Raw genomic sequence first — 18,310 nt, forward strand, 5'->3', positions numbered from 1 at the left:
TTCTCTATCCTCTATTTTATCATTCACCATTTCACTTCTTCACTTTGCAAGAAAATTTGTGTGAGATGATACAAGTTGTTTCTGGCCATTCTCATTGTTCAAACACTATCCTCAAGGATCAACAAGGCTGGTAGAATCTCTCTCTTTTGGACTTTCTCCAATAGGTAAGTGCACTTACACTTGAAAAATCTTGTGTATGCATCATTCTTGAATATTTATTGAAGTAAAAATGCAGTACATAGTGTGTTTGTTGTATGTTTGCTACTGTATGCATTATACTATGCTCATGCATTGAGATTTTATTGTTTGGAAATTAAAGGTGCAGTTTTGGTTTTTACCTTGGAACGCTTTGTACATTGAGTTTTAGGATGAGATAATGATACCATTAGATTCCTTGCAAAAAATAAATAAATTTAGGTTTTTACAGTTTTTAATTTCATGGAAAATTGAGAGAGTTATGGTTGTTGGAAGTTTGAGAAAAAAATTCAAAAGAAATTGAATGAAACATGCAAGAACACGAGGAAGAAGATGATGAGTTGGTGTCATTTTCTAATTTTTGGAATCGTTTTATTATATATATTAATGTTTGTAAATAAATTAATGGATGTATCATCGCCCCAGCGGTTAAAGTGTGTGTCTTAAGGCTTTGTATGTGCAAGGGGTTTGGGGTTTGAATCCCCCTTGCCCTAGATCCATTTTTATCCATTGCTTTTTTTTTGCCTATTTATTTTTGTTATTTTTCATAACTTCAAAGACTCATAAATTGATGATCCCTAAGCCTTTTTGAGCCACTCTTTTTTCTATGTGTTCATAATTTTGTCTATTTTTTTATGGTGAAAAGAAATTCCAGAATTAATGTATTTTTCACATACTTATACTTATCTAAAGTTGGTACCTTTTTAGAATTTTTTTAGAGTTTCAAATGACCTTCTTTGGTTGATACTTTAATTGTTCTTGATCATCATGACTTGTATGAATGTTGTGCATCATATATGAACTTTGTTTGATGTTGTTAATATGTGTCTCTTGGTTTTGACCTAATTTTGACTTACTTTAATGTATGTTTACATGTTTATGTCCTTTGAACTTTTGTTACTATGCCATGAACTTTTGTGTGTTTATTTTTCCATTGATCCATGATTTACATGTCATTCTTTCATGTCTTGTTGAACCCTTGTGTGCATGTGTTCCCTTGTGTTTGTATTTGTTTATGTGTTTACAAATGCTTTAAACTTGTAATAACATGTCTTTGTATGACTTGTATGCTTACATGTTCAAACTTTTTGTATGATGTTGAACCTTTGATTGTGATCATATTGAACCTTAGAATGCATGTATTGAATACATTAACTTGTTTTCATGATTAAGTTGATGTTATGTCTTACTTCATGCATATACATGTTCATTCGTACTTATTATGACATACATATACATGTTCATGAATTGTTATGTCATTCATCTTTGTTTCTTCATGATGATATATCCATGTCATTCATATTCATGTTAACTTTATACATCTTTGATTGATGTTGTTGTACCTTTATTCATGTTCACATGTTGTACATATGTGTTTACATACCATGCTTGATATTATTAAGATCATGCTTCCATATCTTTGTTGATGTCATGTATGAACATATTCTTCATTTGTTTATCTTTGTTGATGTCATGCTTGAACATCTTCTTTATCATGTGCTTATATTTATTGATGTCATGCTTGAACATCTTCTTCATTTGCTTATATTTGTGGATGTCATGTTTGAACATATTATTCATCCTTGTTTGTCCTTGTTGATGGCATGTATGAACATCTTCTTCATTTATTTATCTTTGTTGATGTCATGCTTGAACATCTTCTTTATCATGTCCTTATATTTGTTGATGTCATGCTTGAACATCTTCTTCATTTGCTTATCTTTGTGGATGTCATGTTTGAACATCTTCTTCATCCTTATTTGTCCTTGTTTATGTCATTCTTGAACATCTTCTTTACCATTTGTTTATCTTTGTTGATGTCATGCTTGAACATCTTCTTTATCATGTGCTTGTAGTTGTTGATGTCATGCTTGAACATCTTCTTCATTTTGCTTATCTTTTGTTTATATTTTTTCCCAAATCCAATGGAAATACCTCTTTATTGACTTAATGTCATAGGTACTTTAGCAATCCCTAGTTCCCCTTTGACCTTGTTAGAGTCATTCTCACTTTCAACTTAGATTTAAGTAAGAGTTTGTAACTCTTGTAAGTATGTTTGTTATGAACACTTACTTCCCCCTTTGAAACCTTGATCACTACCAAGTGTTCTTTCACCATTAGTTAGGTGAACTATGGTTGCTCTGATTCCATCTTTATAAGGATACGTAGGCACATGACCGCAAAGCTTTGGCGAGCAAACTTAATAAAACCTTTAGGTCCTTCCCAATAAAACATTTCCAAACAATAGAAAACAAACAATAACATAACACAAATGCTTTCAAAAGGTTCCTATAGGATATTATAGATACGGATGCTAATATCTTCCCTTAGTATAACCAATCCCCGAACTTTAGATCTCTTCGCATTGTTTTTACATTGCACAATTAGGGTTTTATTCGATATTTCCCTTTCCCTTGGATAAATCAAAGTTCGGTGGTAAACATTTAATGTTTTGTGATTCAAGTTAATACAATAGCTTGATATTCGATTCTCACTGCAACACCTTTATATTGGCTTGAAGTTCCACCATTGTCATTCATAGGAGGTACTGGTGAAAATATCCTGCCGCTACGAGTTACTCCCCATATTCCAGCAATGTTGACAGTTGGCTCTTTGGACGATTGTATCAATGATTTGAAGAATGGAAGATTGTATCACCTAAGTAATTACAAGTTAAAAGTCAGATAAGATACAAGTTAAATATCCAGATCCAAATAGTTAGTGGTTAATGATCAATGGAAATAATGCAACATAAATAAAATCAGAAAGCAAAACTCAAGTGACTAAAGGTCTCATCTAAATATTAAGTGGTTCAAACATGATCAGCTAAGGGAAACCTATCAATAACTCAAAGTGTCAGGAATGATCCCTTGATTGTTCATCAACGTATTTGAAGTATTGCAGATTTAATCAACCCTAGGATCAATTACCAACTTTCAAGAGTTTGTCATTAACCAAAACCAACTATGAGGGCAAAATGGTCCATACAAAAATGACAATAATAATAATAATAATAATAATAATAATAATAATAAAGAGTATTGATGAAATGTATTTAACAAAAAAATGTTTGATTAAAAGAATAAATAAGAGAAAAGAAATTGAGTAAAAATAAGTAATTAGAAGAAGAAATAAATAAATAAAAAGAATGAAAACAAACAAAGAAAACATAAAAAGAAGGAAAATGGAAATGTAGGGGCGCCTGGATTCGAACCCCTAACCCTGGGGTTGCAAGCCAAATGGCCAACCACAGGCCAAGCTTGCTTAGCTGATGATTATTTGGGCGCGTGCATATATATAAAAAATAAAGAATAGAAAATAAATGGGCCAAAAAAGGAGGGTGATGTATGATATTCATGGTGAAATAGAAAAAAAAAAGGGAGGCCCAAGCAACCAGGCCCAAAACGAGATGAAGAAAAGGGGAAGTCTGAACTCCCCCCCTCCAAGTTTCGAATATTTGAACCTTTCCCGCTCTGCCGCATCAGAGCTCATCGCCAGTGGCGGAGGAGATCTAACCACCAAAATAAACAACTTAAAATATTCCTCTCCCTCTCCTGAGTATGAAAAACAAACTCAATTAACCTAGTTTCTACACAGGATGATGAATCGAAGGCATGCGTGGATGAACCCTAGAAACAGGAACAGAAATTAAATGACATAGAGAGGGAATCAAAGCCCCAAACTTGAGGGATTTGATTCACTGATAGCTACACAACACAGTGGTAACTCACACATAGGTAACTAAGGAGTTTGGGTTCTACCTTCGTCGGAAAAGATGACCAGAAAAGCAATGGAATAGGTAAGGTTCTGTCTTTCCTCTCTCGTACCTCACTTCTTCTTCTAATCTGCGAATGAATGAGATTTTTTCCTTGTATTTCTATTAATCTCGATATGATTCCCTATACCTCTTTTTGGTTCTGAAGTGCACCTTTTATAAAGGAACAAAAGAGGGTTCACGAATTTTTTAAAGGGAGAGGGTTAATGGACTTTTGTGTTGTAGAACTGGTTTGCTCAGTTTCGTGTTTGTTTGTTTTTAAAACTGAAACTGTGCTATGTACCTTAATTGTATCATTTGTATGTTATGCAATGTTATAAATATTATGTTTTGATGCTTTTACCCTCTTAGTTTTTTACTATAGTAAATATTGAATAAGTGAATTAAGTGTTTGTGGTTTGCTGAATGTTTGAATTGATGTGAGGATATGCAATGTGTGTTTGATGTTTCCTTGGTTATCTTGCTTGGCATTGATGTAAGTCGTGTATGTTGCAGGATTTGCAATGGTTTGATGTTTTATCTTATGGTTGCTTCATGATATGTGAATGTGATGCATATTTTGATGCATTGCAGGGTTTGGACTTATGTAGGTTATATGCATTGATTTGCAGGTTGCAGTTTGAAGTTTTTGGCTTACATGATCCTTGTTTCTGCAGGTTCTTGTGTGGTGTGTAACATGGTTTTGTTTTGCATATTTGATGCAGGTCAGGGCATGGTTTGCTACAAGGTTGTTTTGCAGGGTGAGTGTATGCTATGTTGTTGTTTGCAATTTGTGCACTGTAGGTTGTTGTGTACAGCAGATCATGTGAAATGCCATATTGTTTCTCACTTGTTGCAGGTCTGGTTTTTGTTAGGTCTTGATGGTTTGGCAATGTCTTGGTTTGTGCATTTGTATTGTAGGATCCTTGGATGTACATTGGTGCTTATGGTGGATATGCATCATGGTCTTGACTTGGCCCATTTGAAGGTTTGGCAATGTTTGTATAGGTTGGTGGAATGTTAATGTTTTTGGTCATGTTATGTATTAAGATTGACTGAAATGATATGTTGTTATATTGATGCAGGCATATGGTGAACTTGTTATGCTTGGCATGATGAATGGAAATGTGCTAGGCATAGTCATGTTGCATAATGGTTGGTTTGGTACGTGAGATTTGAATTGTTGGCTTGAAATGCTTATGATGATGGTAAGTGTATGTTATTGCTTGAATAAATCAACAAGAATGCTTTGTTGCTTTGATATTGTATTGACATGGTTAATGTGTTATGGCCTTCCCTTGTAGGATGCACACATGACCTATGGTTGGACAAGGCTTGAAAAGTGACTCGTTCATAGAAACACAAAACTTTAATGGATTATGGAACAATAGAACAAGAGATTAGGGTTTAGGATGGTAAAAGGGGTGAGTTGACTTTGGTCAACTAGTTAACCAAAAAGTCAAATGTTGTAATTTTTGGTCAAACTTGTAATTTTAAATACATGTATGGACTTTTGTAATGAAATAAGCCTTTAGTGAATGGAAATGATATTGAGTGAATGGTATTGAATTTGAATGAAATTGATTGAATTTGAAATGATGTGCTGTATGGATTGAATTGAAATGAAGATGACTTGAATTGTATGGGCTTGAAATGGATGGAAGCATGGACTAATGGAACAAAATGACTTGTATGGAAATGAATTATATGGACATCCAATGAACCAAATGAACTTGATTGAATGGAAATCCAATGAACCAAGTGTATGACCTAACGATCTAACAACTTAAATGGGCAAAAAGGTGAATGAATAACATGATTTGAATGAACCAAAGATGACATGGGGGTAAAATGAATGGGAATGAAGTGAAAGATTAGTGGACACATGGACAAACATGAAGGAACTATGGACTAGAGATGATCAATGCAATGCATCCTTAACTTAAAGATCACAAGCAGACTTGTATAAACCAAGATCAAACAACTAAATAAAGGGATTTGGGTAGAGGAATGAAGGAAAATGTATGACGAAGTGACCAAGCAAAAATTTCATGAAATAGGGTTTCAGTTAACAAATCATAGTATAGAAGAAAAGGGGCCTAACTAGGGTTTTGTGGCATAGGAAAAAAGTAACAAGCAAAGCTTCCAATTAAGTTTCACCATCCAATTAGGGATTTAGAGGTGAATGGGGGACCTTGTGCAATCTCACAAGGTCAAGGAGTGTTTGAAGATGAAAATTAAGGTTTATGGTGGAGTGGGAACACCATAACATGATCAAGAGATTTTGGTGATCCTCAGATATGAACACCATGCCTTGAGTTTATGTAGCATGCTCTCTTGTTATGAATGTAAATGCAAATGAGATGATGAGATGATGAACGTATGCTTATGCCTTAGGGTCATGAAAGTTGTAAAAGAGGTAGGGTAAATTTGGGGTATGCCACTTCCTAATAATGTACAATCGACGTGGGAGTTTGTCAAATCCTTGTATGGATTAAAACAAGCACCGAAACAATGACATCAAAAGTTTGACTCTGTCATTGTAAGATTCACCAATTAAGGGGATACACACAACTTAGGGGAGACTTTTCAATCATTATCAAAACACAAATTCAAAGAGTTTGTCATCATAAAAGGGGGGAGATTATGAGGAATACATCTTATATCTAGTTCAATTTTGAAGAAGACAAAGATTATCAAATAAGAAAAGGTTCAAAAGTGTCATGTACATCAATGTTGAATTTGATCAAGAAGGTTTAGCATAGAAATTCAAGTGAAGATTTGAGACAAGTGAACATAAATAAGGTGCTCATTGTAATTTATATTATACTACTTTAAATTGCTCATAATTTCATCTCTCACTTCATCTAAAAACCTTCTTGCATCATCATGCATGATTATCTAATAACCTTCTTCATTTAATTCTTGTTACAAGTGTTTGTACATAAAGTTGTGTGAGAATATTACGATATTAATTTGTCTCCATGTTGATTATATGATTGATCATTAGCAACGAGATGAATGGAATTTTATAAACAAAGAGGTTTTTAACTTCTATATTCAAGATGAATGATCTTGGACTAGTTAACATACTTTTGGGGATTAAAGTAAAGTGAAATAGTAGGGGTTATTAAATTAGTCAAACACATTATGTTGAGAAAGTACTTGATAAGTATAAACACTTACATTTAAAGAAAGTGAGCACTCCATTTGATCCTAGTGTCAAACTTTAAAATAATGATGGAAGAGTTGTGGCTCAATTGGAATATGCAAGTGCAATTGGTTGTCTAATGCATTTGATGCAATGTACCTGATATAGCATTTTCATCTAGTAAAATGAGTATATTTACTAGTAATCCAAATGGTGAGCATTTGAAGGCCTCACAAAGAATTTTGGTTATCTTTTGAAAAATAACAATTTTGGCCTCCATTATGGTATGTTTCCTGCCAAAGTAGAAGGATTACAGATGCAAGTTGAATATTGGGTGTTGGAGATTATAAATTTACAACTGGATGGATATTTACATTAAGCTAGAGGTTCAATTTCTTGGAAGAGAAAGAAATAAACATACATTACTCTCTCGACCATGAAACTAGAGTTTGTGGCTCTTGTGTTCGCTGGACAGGAAGTAGAATGGTTGAGGTAACTTCTGTTGGAGATCCCATTAGCTAAGGATAATGTTTCAAAAGTATTGATACATTGTGATAGTCAAGTCACCCTAACTAGAGCATTCAGTGAAATATGCAATGAAAATTCTAGGCACATAGGTCTTAAAGATTCTTTTATGAGAAAATTGATTAAGGATGAGATCATTTCACTGAAATATATACAAAAAAGTTATATTTTAGCTGATTCCTTTACTAAGACACTAGCCAGAGACTTAGTAAAGACTACCTCAAGATGTATGAGATTGAAACTCCTTGAATAAGAGTTCTGACAATGCTAGCAACCAAATATGAAGTTAATAAACCTTAGCCTAAGATTAAATGGGTAATAACAAATCATTTATTGGATGTTTGTGCAATATTTTGTGACAATGTTGACTATTACATATTTAGGGTTAAGTTTTTTCAAACTCTTAATGAAGTTCTATATCAAGGATATGTGTAACACCCCGATTTAGATATTCACTTATTTAATTATTTATTTAATTAAATTGAGTATTTTATTTAAATAATTAAGTTTGTGAATATGTAGCATGTTTGTCGGGTGACGGTATTTGTGGTATTTTGTGTTAATTAATTGAGTTAGTGGGAATTAACTAAATTTATTAATAATTTAATTAGAATTTGGTGAGAATTTATATAATTTGGCCAATTTTGGAAATTGTGAGAGTTTAGTAGTGAGAAGAGAAAGACGGAGTTTTAATTGGATAAAAAATGCAATTTAGAAAATAAAAATAAAATAATGTATATTTTTAAGTTAGACAAAAAATTAGGTTTAGAGCTATTTTTCATCATACGTGAAAACAAGGGGGAAAGAGAGAAAACGCTTTGAGGAATGAGTGCTAGGGTTTGAGAGAATGAATCAATTGAGGTTGCATTGCTGAATTTTCTGGAATTACAAGGTAAGGGGGGAGGGGATTCTTCATCTATAGATGCTTAATTCATGAAAAGGTAGAGAATTTTCCTTTAACCTCCAATAGAATTTTCTCCTTTTGATAAATTATGTTATTTGATGATTAACATGATTGAGATTATATTTTCATGTCATGAATTACTCGCAAACTCATGTACTATATTTGGTGTGATTGTTGCATATGCTATTTATTTATAAACATGAGTTTGGATGTGAAATTGGGATTTTCAAAACATGTTAAATTACATAATTAACTTATGATTATTTGATGTTGGGTTTGTATAATTTGCATTGGTGGTTATGTAATTGTTATATAATTATTGTGTGTCAAATTCTGAGCGTTAGGCTTTTTACGGAATCAAAATCGGAGGTTCAGAAGGCCTCAAATGGTGAAAAACGCAAAATTTTGTATTCTGCAACGATTATGCATTCCACAGCGGTGACGGATGTCACCCTTGTGACGGGCTACCCATCATTGTGTCCAACTTTGTGACGGTCCACCCGTCATGACCAGGAAGACTTGGTTCAAATACGATTTTTTTATCATAACTTGAGTTTCGAAACTCGGATTTAGGCATGGTTCGAAGTATTGAAAAGCTAACACAGAGAGCTAGTTGTGAATTGTGTATAATTGTGTGACTTATTGTATATGCTTAATGATGAACATGTGTTAATTAATTAAATTATATAATTAATTGTGTATTGTGAAGTGAAATTATACATAAATGAGTATTATGTGTAAGTGTGAAAATGTGTGATAAAAGTACAAGTATGATGTGATATGTAACACAAGGGAAACGGGTTGTCCTATATTTGTTTGTGTTGCGTATCTTCTTGTTTGTTTTTATTCTTCTATGAACCATTTTTCAAACTAATAATCTTGTTACGACTTTTATGCCAAGTGTTTTGTGATTCCGCTGCTTATCAAATGACTTAACTTTATATAATGTGGTTCGAAACCATTTTTGATTTTGCAAGTATTATCCTACTTGGTGAATACTTATATTTTTATACATATTTTACTATTAAAATATCGAGTCGGGAAGTAGGATGTTACATAGTGGTACCATAGCAGATCGGTCCATCCGGCCAGGTTTTTGACATGATAATTGTTCCCTGGTAGGCGACATGTGTGTGAAACACTATCGATGCTCGTTTGTTTTTCTAACTACTTATTGGTAGGAGCGGGATTGAAACAAGTGGGGGAGAAACTTCTACTTTTTTGAGATGTTTTAGGTGTGAAGGGTCGGTTCAACGTGCCGCTGATTATAAGAGCGCATGTTGTTGGATGAGACTGTGTTGTTTCCTGAATCTGAAGAGAGTGTGGTTCAGTGATTACTTTGTTGATGTGTTTAAATTATCCTATGACATTTTTTAAGAGAGATTTTGAGATTGACTTAATTTATTTGTCTCTAAGTCAACTTAACGTTATTCTGAAAATGAATAGGTTGGAATGACAAAAACGATGTAAGTGTATTTAAATGACTTGTTTTATTTTGATGAAACAAACAAAAACGATACAAGTGTATGGAAAAGACTTTTATTTAAGAAAAGTCATACTCACTTGAAATTGAAATTATTGAATCATATGAGTTAAAATTTAGTTATTTAAAGAAATAAAGCTTGAACAGTATATAATGATTCATAAACTTAATGCATTAAAATTTGAATTAAAATATGGATACTCAACTTAATGTGAATGTTAAACATATACACTTTAGTCAAACATAATACTCCAAACTAATCCAAGTAATAATTATTGAGATTTATATTTCTCCACAAAGGGAAAAACAGAGCAAAGGCCATTTCAATGCCACGCTATCTAAAACTCTGGCAGCCACAATTCGGTATTCGTTATAAATATTGGAATGCGACCGGCATCGGGTCTGAGTGGAAGCCAGGGGATCTCTCAATCAATCACACTCTCACTCCCATTACCACAAACTCATCAATTTTGTTTAAATATTTAAACTACTGAAATACTAGTAATAAATTAATTTTGTCATCTTAATGAAAGTGACAATGTGAAAATTCATGCGTTATAAATATGTATTAACACAAATACGTGATGAACAAAGCCAAGTTGAAGAAAGTAAACAAAATCAAAGAATTGATAATTCTTGTCGAACTTAAAAGTTAACTTAAGTATTGACTAATACCTCTCAAATTGTAATTTTTATTTTGTTCAATTGATTATGCTGAATAAAAAATTATATTTCTCAATCATGGGTTTCTTAACTCCTCTGAAAACTGTTAAGCACGAAAGTTTGTTTTTTAACCAATAAATTAAAAATGCAGAAATGTAATGTAGAATAGAAAGATTAAGGGATAAAAATGTGTAAATAGCTTATATATGTATGTTATGAAAAATGTACAAGTGTGACATTTAGAAGTAAACATCAGTTTTTACTAACCAAAGCATTGTGGCTTAAAATATTTAGTCACGCGAATAATGTGTGATTTTCTATTGTTGGGAGGACATTGCATCTTATGTTTTTTTTTATATTCTCTCTTTTTGAAGCATCTTCAATTTCATCAATCAACGCATGAATTTTCTATTTAGAACGTGTTCTTGGACTACAAGATGATGAAGAAGAAGATGAAGATGAAGATGGAAGAAAGGTGAGAAAGATAAGAGAGAGAAAGCGGTTATAACAAATTTTGGAAAGAGAAATTGTATTCACGTTATAAAAAAACTAGTTACAAACTTGTTTAAATACACAAACTAAATTGTCATGTAAGCATTGCTAAAAACTAAACTAGAAATCCAGAAGCTAAAACATACTTCTGGAATAGCAATCTCAGAAGCTTCTGCTACTGAGTCAGAATACTACTTCTGAATATGAATTACTTCTAACATCATTTCTTAATTCATATTCAACTAAGTAAATTCTACAACATCAATTTCGTCTCTCAAATGGACAAAATGTTCAGTCTTGATAGCTTTAGTCAGAACATCTGCAAGTTGCTTATGAGTGCTACATTACATAACTTCTAGCACTTCATTATGAACCTAATTCCTCAGAAAATGAAAGTTTGGGTTAATATGTTTGCTTCTTCCATGTAGCACTAGATTTTTGGCAAGACTTATGGATGATTTGCTGTCAATCATCAGTTTTACATGCTTGTTCAGTTTGATCTTCAGATCCTGCAACAAAATCATAAGTCAAATAGCTTGACACGCAGACAAAGCACCTGTAATGTACTCAGCTTCACAGGTTGACAATGCAACCATTGATTGCTTCTTGGAGCACCAAGATATATGACCTCCAAAATACTTGAAAAAATATCCAGAAGTATTTCTTCTGTCAACTCTGTCTCCACATCAATCAGAATCTGAATAGCACATCAATTATGATTCAGACTTAATACCAGAAAGGAATAACACTCCATACTTCCGAGTCCCCATAATATACCTCAAAATCCTGATAGCAACTTGGTAATGTGACCACTTTGGCTTGTTCATAAACCTACTTACCATTCCAACTGCATAACAGATGTTAGGTTTGGTGTTACAAAGATATCTCAATGATCTAACTAACTGTTTAAAAGTTGCAGCATCTATATCATCATCCTCAACATCAGAATCTAACTTGTGATTCGTTTCAACAGGTGTGATTGCAGACTTGCAATTTGTCAGCTCGAATCTCTTCAAAAGTTCAAGTTCATACTTTAGCTGATGCAAAATGATACCATTCTCATGGTACAAAATCTCCACCCCTAGAAAATATATCATATTTCCCAGTTTAGTCATCTCAAACTCATTCATCAGCACCTTCTTGAACTTCATTATCTCATATGAACAACTTCCTGTCAGCAATATGTCATCAACATAGACACACACCATAATCATATTGCCTTCAGAAGTATGCTCAACATAAATACCATACTCCATTTCACACTTTTTGAATCCATGCAGCTTGAAAAATGAATTAATCTTTAGATTCCAAGCTCTAGGAGCTTGTTTCGGTCCATACAATACTTTATGTAACCTGTACACCATCCCTTCCTGATTCTTTTTCATAAATCCCGAAGGTTGTGACACGTATACCTCTTCTTCCAATGGACCATTCAGAAATGAAGATTTCACATCCAAATGCATCAGACACCAATTTTTATTAGCATCTATAACAATCACCAATACGATTGTTTCATGTCTAACTACAGGTGCAAACACTTCAAAGTAATCTAATCCATGTTTCTATAGAAATCATCTTGCTACTAACCTTGCTTTGTGTTTACCAATTGATCGATCTAGCTTTAACTTCACTTTGAAAATCCATCTGACGCTGATGGATTTCTTCTCCTTTGGAAGCTAAGTAAACTCCCAAGTCTTATTTTTTATATAGCCTCAATTCTTCTTTCATGGTCTTCAGCCACACTTTCTTCTTAAGAGCTTCTTTAGTACTAACTGGTTCAAAGTCTACTAACATGACACACTGAATGACTTCTCCCTCAGAGTCTACTTCAGTATCTTGTAACATGTCATACTCTGCAAATCTCCTTGGTATTTGTCTAATTTTTTATGGTATCTAAAATTATTTAGAATATTCTTCAGATGTTGGAACAATATTTGATGCTTGACCACCTCCAGTAGTTGGAACACCTTTATAAGCTCCACCTTCAGAAGTTTGACCTCCTTCGGAGTCTTGACCACCAGGGTATAAATCATCATCAGACTCTGGATCAAAATCAAATTAACTTTCAGAGTCATACTTACCTTCAGAGTCACCTTCATAATCATCTTCTGATTCTGACTCATCTTCAGAACCTTCAAATTCTGAAGTATCTTCATATGTTAACTCAGGTGTTGGCACTACACTAGAGTTGGATTGAGACTTACTCCAATCCCATGCTTCTGATTCCTTCACAATGACGTCTCTGCTCACTTCAACCTTATTAGTGATTGGAAAATAAAGCTTATACACACTTGTATTATGGTACCCAATTAGCAACATTACTTTGCTTCTATCATACAGCTTCTTTCTAGTAGCACCTGGAACATGTTTGTAAAAAACTGAATCAAATACCCTGAAATGACTTACACTTTACTTTTCTCCAGTCCACTTCTTAAAAGAAACAGCTTCCTTCAACTTCTTAGTTAGACACATATTGAGCACATACATTGAAGTGGCAATAGCATCTCCTCACAAGGTGTGAGGGAGATTCTTCTCCTTCAACATGCTCCTTGTCATACAAAGCAAAGTTATGTTTCTTCTTCTTGCAAGACCATTATGTTGAGGAGTGTATAGAGCAGACACCTTATGCTTAATTCCATTCTTCTCATATAACTTTCTGAACTCTGTAGACTTATACTCACCTTCACCATCAGTTCTGAGAACTTTCAGATTCTGACCACTATGTTTTTTAGCCTTTACCTTGAACTTTTGAAACTCATCAAACACTCCATTCTTAAACTTGATGAGTGCTACACATGTCATTCTTGTGAACTCATCCACAAATGACGCAAAATATTTGTTTCCTCCAAGTGAAGGTACTTCAAATGGTCCACAAACATCAGAATATACTACTCCCAAATCATGTTTTGTTCTTGGGGCTATTTTTGATGCAAATGGAAATCTAGGTTGCTTACCTTTCATGCATATCTCACATGACTTCCTAGGCTTCACAATCTTGGGAATACCATATACCAACTTCTTATAATTCAGATACCCTAAGCTTCTGAAATTAAGATGCCCCAATCTCTTGTGCCACATCTCACTGTCACCTTCAGCGCCTTATGCACTAAGGAATTTAGTTTCAGTTGTTTCCATATTCACCTTGAATGTTCTGTTTCTTCCTTGCTCATATTGCATAATCAACTTATGATCAAAAGCATACAACTTCAAGAGATTTTTCTTCATAGTAACTGAGAAACCTTTCTCAATGAGCTGACCTACACTCATCAGATTGCTCTTCATGCCAGGAGCATACCAAACATCCTTGGTCATAACAGTTTTAGCATTCTTCACCTTGACTTTGACATTTCCCATACCTTCAACATTGAGGTATCTATCATCAACACATATGATCTTTGTCCTATTTCTAGAGTCAAAATCAACCAGCCATTGTTTGTTTTCAATTAGGGGATTTGAGAAGCCAGTGTCCATATACCACCAGTATACCAAATACGCACCATCAGATTCAAAATCCATCAATAGCACAGGTTCATCATCACAATCTCCTTTGGCTATGTTTGTTTCGTCTGATTTCCTTTCCTTGTTTGACCAACAGTCAGCAACAAAGTGGTCAAACTTCTTACAACAGTAGCATTGAACATTCTTCTTGTCAAACTTCTCTTTTCCATTCTGATGTTTCTTATCATCAGAAATTGAGGCTTCCGACTTCTGAAAACCACCATCATGTCTCTTCTTGGCTTCTGACCAAGACTGCTTCTAACTGTTCTTTCCAGAAGACGTCTTCAGGAGACGTCTTCACCTTCTTCACTGATGCATCACTGTCGTAGCACCGTACCAGTGTATCCGACGCAGCCTCTGCCATCGTCGAATCATCGATTTTCGCAAATACATTTACATCCATACACTGATGGATGTAGAACAACACCTTCTGATCTTTCTTCCTCATTTATCTTTATCCATTTTTGTGTGCTTATATCGCATCTGCTGTAATCGGAACATTGTCGTCATTGACGAGATCAAGAACATCTTGAGCGCCAAGCAACACACGCATCTGAATCAACGACCGATTCCAATTCTTTCCATCAAACACTGAAATCTTTCTATACAAGCTACCATTTTCTCCGTTCATATTCGATTTTGTGCACTTAAACTCACACAAACCCCACCAAACACTTGTGCTTCCCAATCCCTCAAAATCAAGAAATGCGATTATGTTACGATTCCAATTGTGAATTCAATGTGAAATTAATAAACAAAATCACAAACACCTCACCGCACATTCGTGTTTCCCTATGAATCTTCCATGTGAATCGGAACCAGGGCTCTAGATACCACTTGTTGGAGCACAAGATAAAGAATATGAAAATGAAGATGGAAGAATAGAGAGAAAGAGAAGAGAGAGAAAACGATTATAACACACTTTGAATGAGAGAGAAACTTTATTCATGTTATGAAAAAACTAGTTACAAACTTGTTTAAATACACATACTAAATTGCCTTGTAGGCACTACTAAAAGATAAACTAAAAATTCATAAGTTAAAACACACTTCTGGAACAACAACCATGAAAACTTCTGTTTCTGAGTCAGAATATTGATTCTGAATATGAATTACTTCTAACATGTGTCTCACATAAATATTCACTTTAGTTAGTAATACTTTAAACATTAAGAACGTGTAAAATTTAAAAAATTTAAGTTCGACTATGTCTTGACTAATTCTACCACTTCTACGACCTTCATAGAATTCAATAAACTTTAAAAAAATGTTTATCTTGTATTCAGTAATTTGCATTTACCTAACCTGTATGTATTTGGAGGACTGAAATTGAAATGATCTTAAATTCTATTGTTTTTCATTCTTAACTAATATTTTATTTATTTTTAAATGTAAACAATCATAAAAAAATTATAGTTGCACTTGATAGTAGGTTTAAAGATTTTTTTTTAAAAATAACTATTTAAAAAAAACCGAAAATAACAAATATTTCAAAAAAAAACAAAATAACCACTTTTAGAAGAGGATGCGTCAGATGAACCGGCGCATCCCTTAAACATCAAGAGGAGGCGCCCAAGGCATTGGCGCCTGCATTGGGTTCCTCATGAGGAGACGTCAATGCTCTTGGGGCATGCATTGTCCCTCAGGAGGAGGCGCCAATGCCCCTGGCGCCTGCATGGTGCCTTAAGTGGAGGCGTCAATGTCCGTGGCGCCTGCAAGTTGTGTCATGTTTGGTGTCTGGCATCTTGGCACATGCATTTTATGCCATCTCTATATAAATATATCATACCTTGGATGCAATATTTTTCACACAAAATCATCCCCTACTACCATATTTTCTCTAATTCAACTTCATTCACCTTCAAGTTTTTGTGTTTTAACCATGTCTGCATACATTCAGAAGCGAAATATCGATGTAATATTTTCCGCCGTTGCGGCTTCGATACAGATTCGGCTCTGGAACTCAGATAGGTTTCTGTCGCATCCTGCGAAAAATCAACCGGCGAGACTCAAAATAAAAACACACAGAGCCGCCACTAAACGTTATTTATCCCAAGACAGGGAAAGGAAACGCTCAGAGAAACCTGGAAAGACATGGTCTCGCGACCAGAGAGAAAGGGTAAGGGAGTCGGTTACGCAAGGGGAAGGTATTAGCACCCCTCACGTCCGTCGTACTCGACGGGATCCACGTCCTAGAATAAAGAAAAGGTTGCTAAACATCACACACACACACAGGGAACGCAGGTGGGGTTAGGAGGAACGGAGCTCGATAAGGTATCGCACCTTATGCCTACATATCTTGTCTGGAACAAGAATCAGAGCCACTGTAGTTCGGCTTACACACGCCAAACAACACAAAACATATAAACAAGCAAGGGTGGCAAACATGGAGCCCGACAACCACTGGATGGAATTACGTCGGCATCCGAACCAAAACGCACTCAAAAGGGCAAACGTGGAGCCCGACAGCCAATCAATGGGCTTACGTCGGCATCCGAGCCAAAACACAATCAGATAACAAGTAAACACACGCAAAAAAGAAAAAGGTTGCCCGGAGTGGTCTCGCACGACCACCTGCCTACATACCTCGTCTGGAACGAGGATCAGGGCGATGTAGTTCCCCTGAAAGGGACTAAATTGCTAACCAGAAACCGGGGAAAGATACACAACTAGGGAGCTGAGACTCGAGCCTAATGTTGTCATGCATCGTTAACCCTAAGTTCGGTTTTCTATCCTACTTGCATAAGCAAACTAACCTAACCAGGAAAGAAGCTAGCACACAAGCATACAATCATATATCATCAAATGAGAACAGGTATCTCAAACAAGCATGTCAATCAGATATCCACATAACACGCACTATAGCCAAACAAGGGGGCTCAATCAATCAGGTTTGACTGCCTAAGCAATCGTCTGTACAGGCTGTGTTTGCTCTTAACCTTGCCATTACGAGGCTAAGGTGAAGCAGATGAAAGGATGAAGTGAGGATCAGACCTCACAACTCTTATCCCTAACCAGGGAGAGCTGACAAATGAGCATGGGTCCAGAATGGGGGAACCCTTCTATACTCGATGACTCTGACACAACAGATCTTGGGCTTTTGATCTCGATGCTACAACCATGTAATGGGAGCAAGGAGAAGACTCACTGAATAGTGGGGGACAGACTGCTTGTCCCTACCTTCCACCAATTGCCTTACTTGAAGGACTTTTCCTGCTTGGGCTTAAAAATAAACAAACACAATCATCGCCTCTTAAGGAGGACTTCAGACATTTATTTGCCCGGCCCGGTAACAGCCGGGTCTCCAGACTACATGAAGTCAAGAGGACCTACCTCAATGCAAGTTGCTTAAGCAACGCAAAGCAAAAGTTCATAAGGAACTGAGCAACTAAAGTACCTGGAAACAATCCAACACAGTTAGTACTCAGACAGACAAAACCAAACAGCAAGTGTTCAATCAATCAAACTATACAAAGCAATACACAACACAAGGCAAGCTCAAAGCTTAAGCCTAAGCTTTACCACCTACAAAACAATGTTATGTTAGTGTACAAACATCAACAACATCAATTAAAATTGATTTGGATCATTCTCCATGTGCATTATGCGTTTGATCCTGAAAAATCAAGCAAATATTAGCAACAA

General features: G+C 34.9%; 1 long non-coding RNA gene across 1 annotated transcript; it reads left to right on the top strand.

Annotated features, from left to right (window-relative positions):
• Positions 1 to 3,659: 3,659 nt before the first annotated feature.
• LOC127128928 (uncharacterized) lies at positions 3,660 to 5,472 on the top strand. The gene is made up of 3 exons (XR_007806088.1): positions 3,660 to 3,994; positions 4,675 to 5,157; positions 5,254 to 5,472. It is a non-coding gene; the product is annotated as an uncharacterized LOC127128928 (long non-coding RNA).
• Positions 5,473 to 18,310: the final 12,838 nt, after the last annotated feature.

This window comes from Lathyrus oleraceus, chromosome 3 (assembly GCF_024323335.1).
Source record: "Lathyrus oleraceus cultivar Zhongwan6 chromosome 3, CAAS_Psat_ZW6_1.0, whole genome shotgun sequence".
Taxonomy (NCBI): Eukaryota; Viridiplantae; Streptophyta; class Magnoliopsida; order Fabales; family Fabaceae; genus Lathyrus; species Lathyrus oleraceus.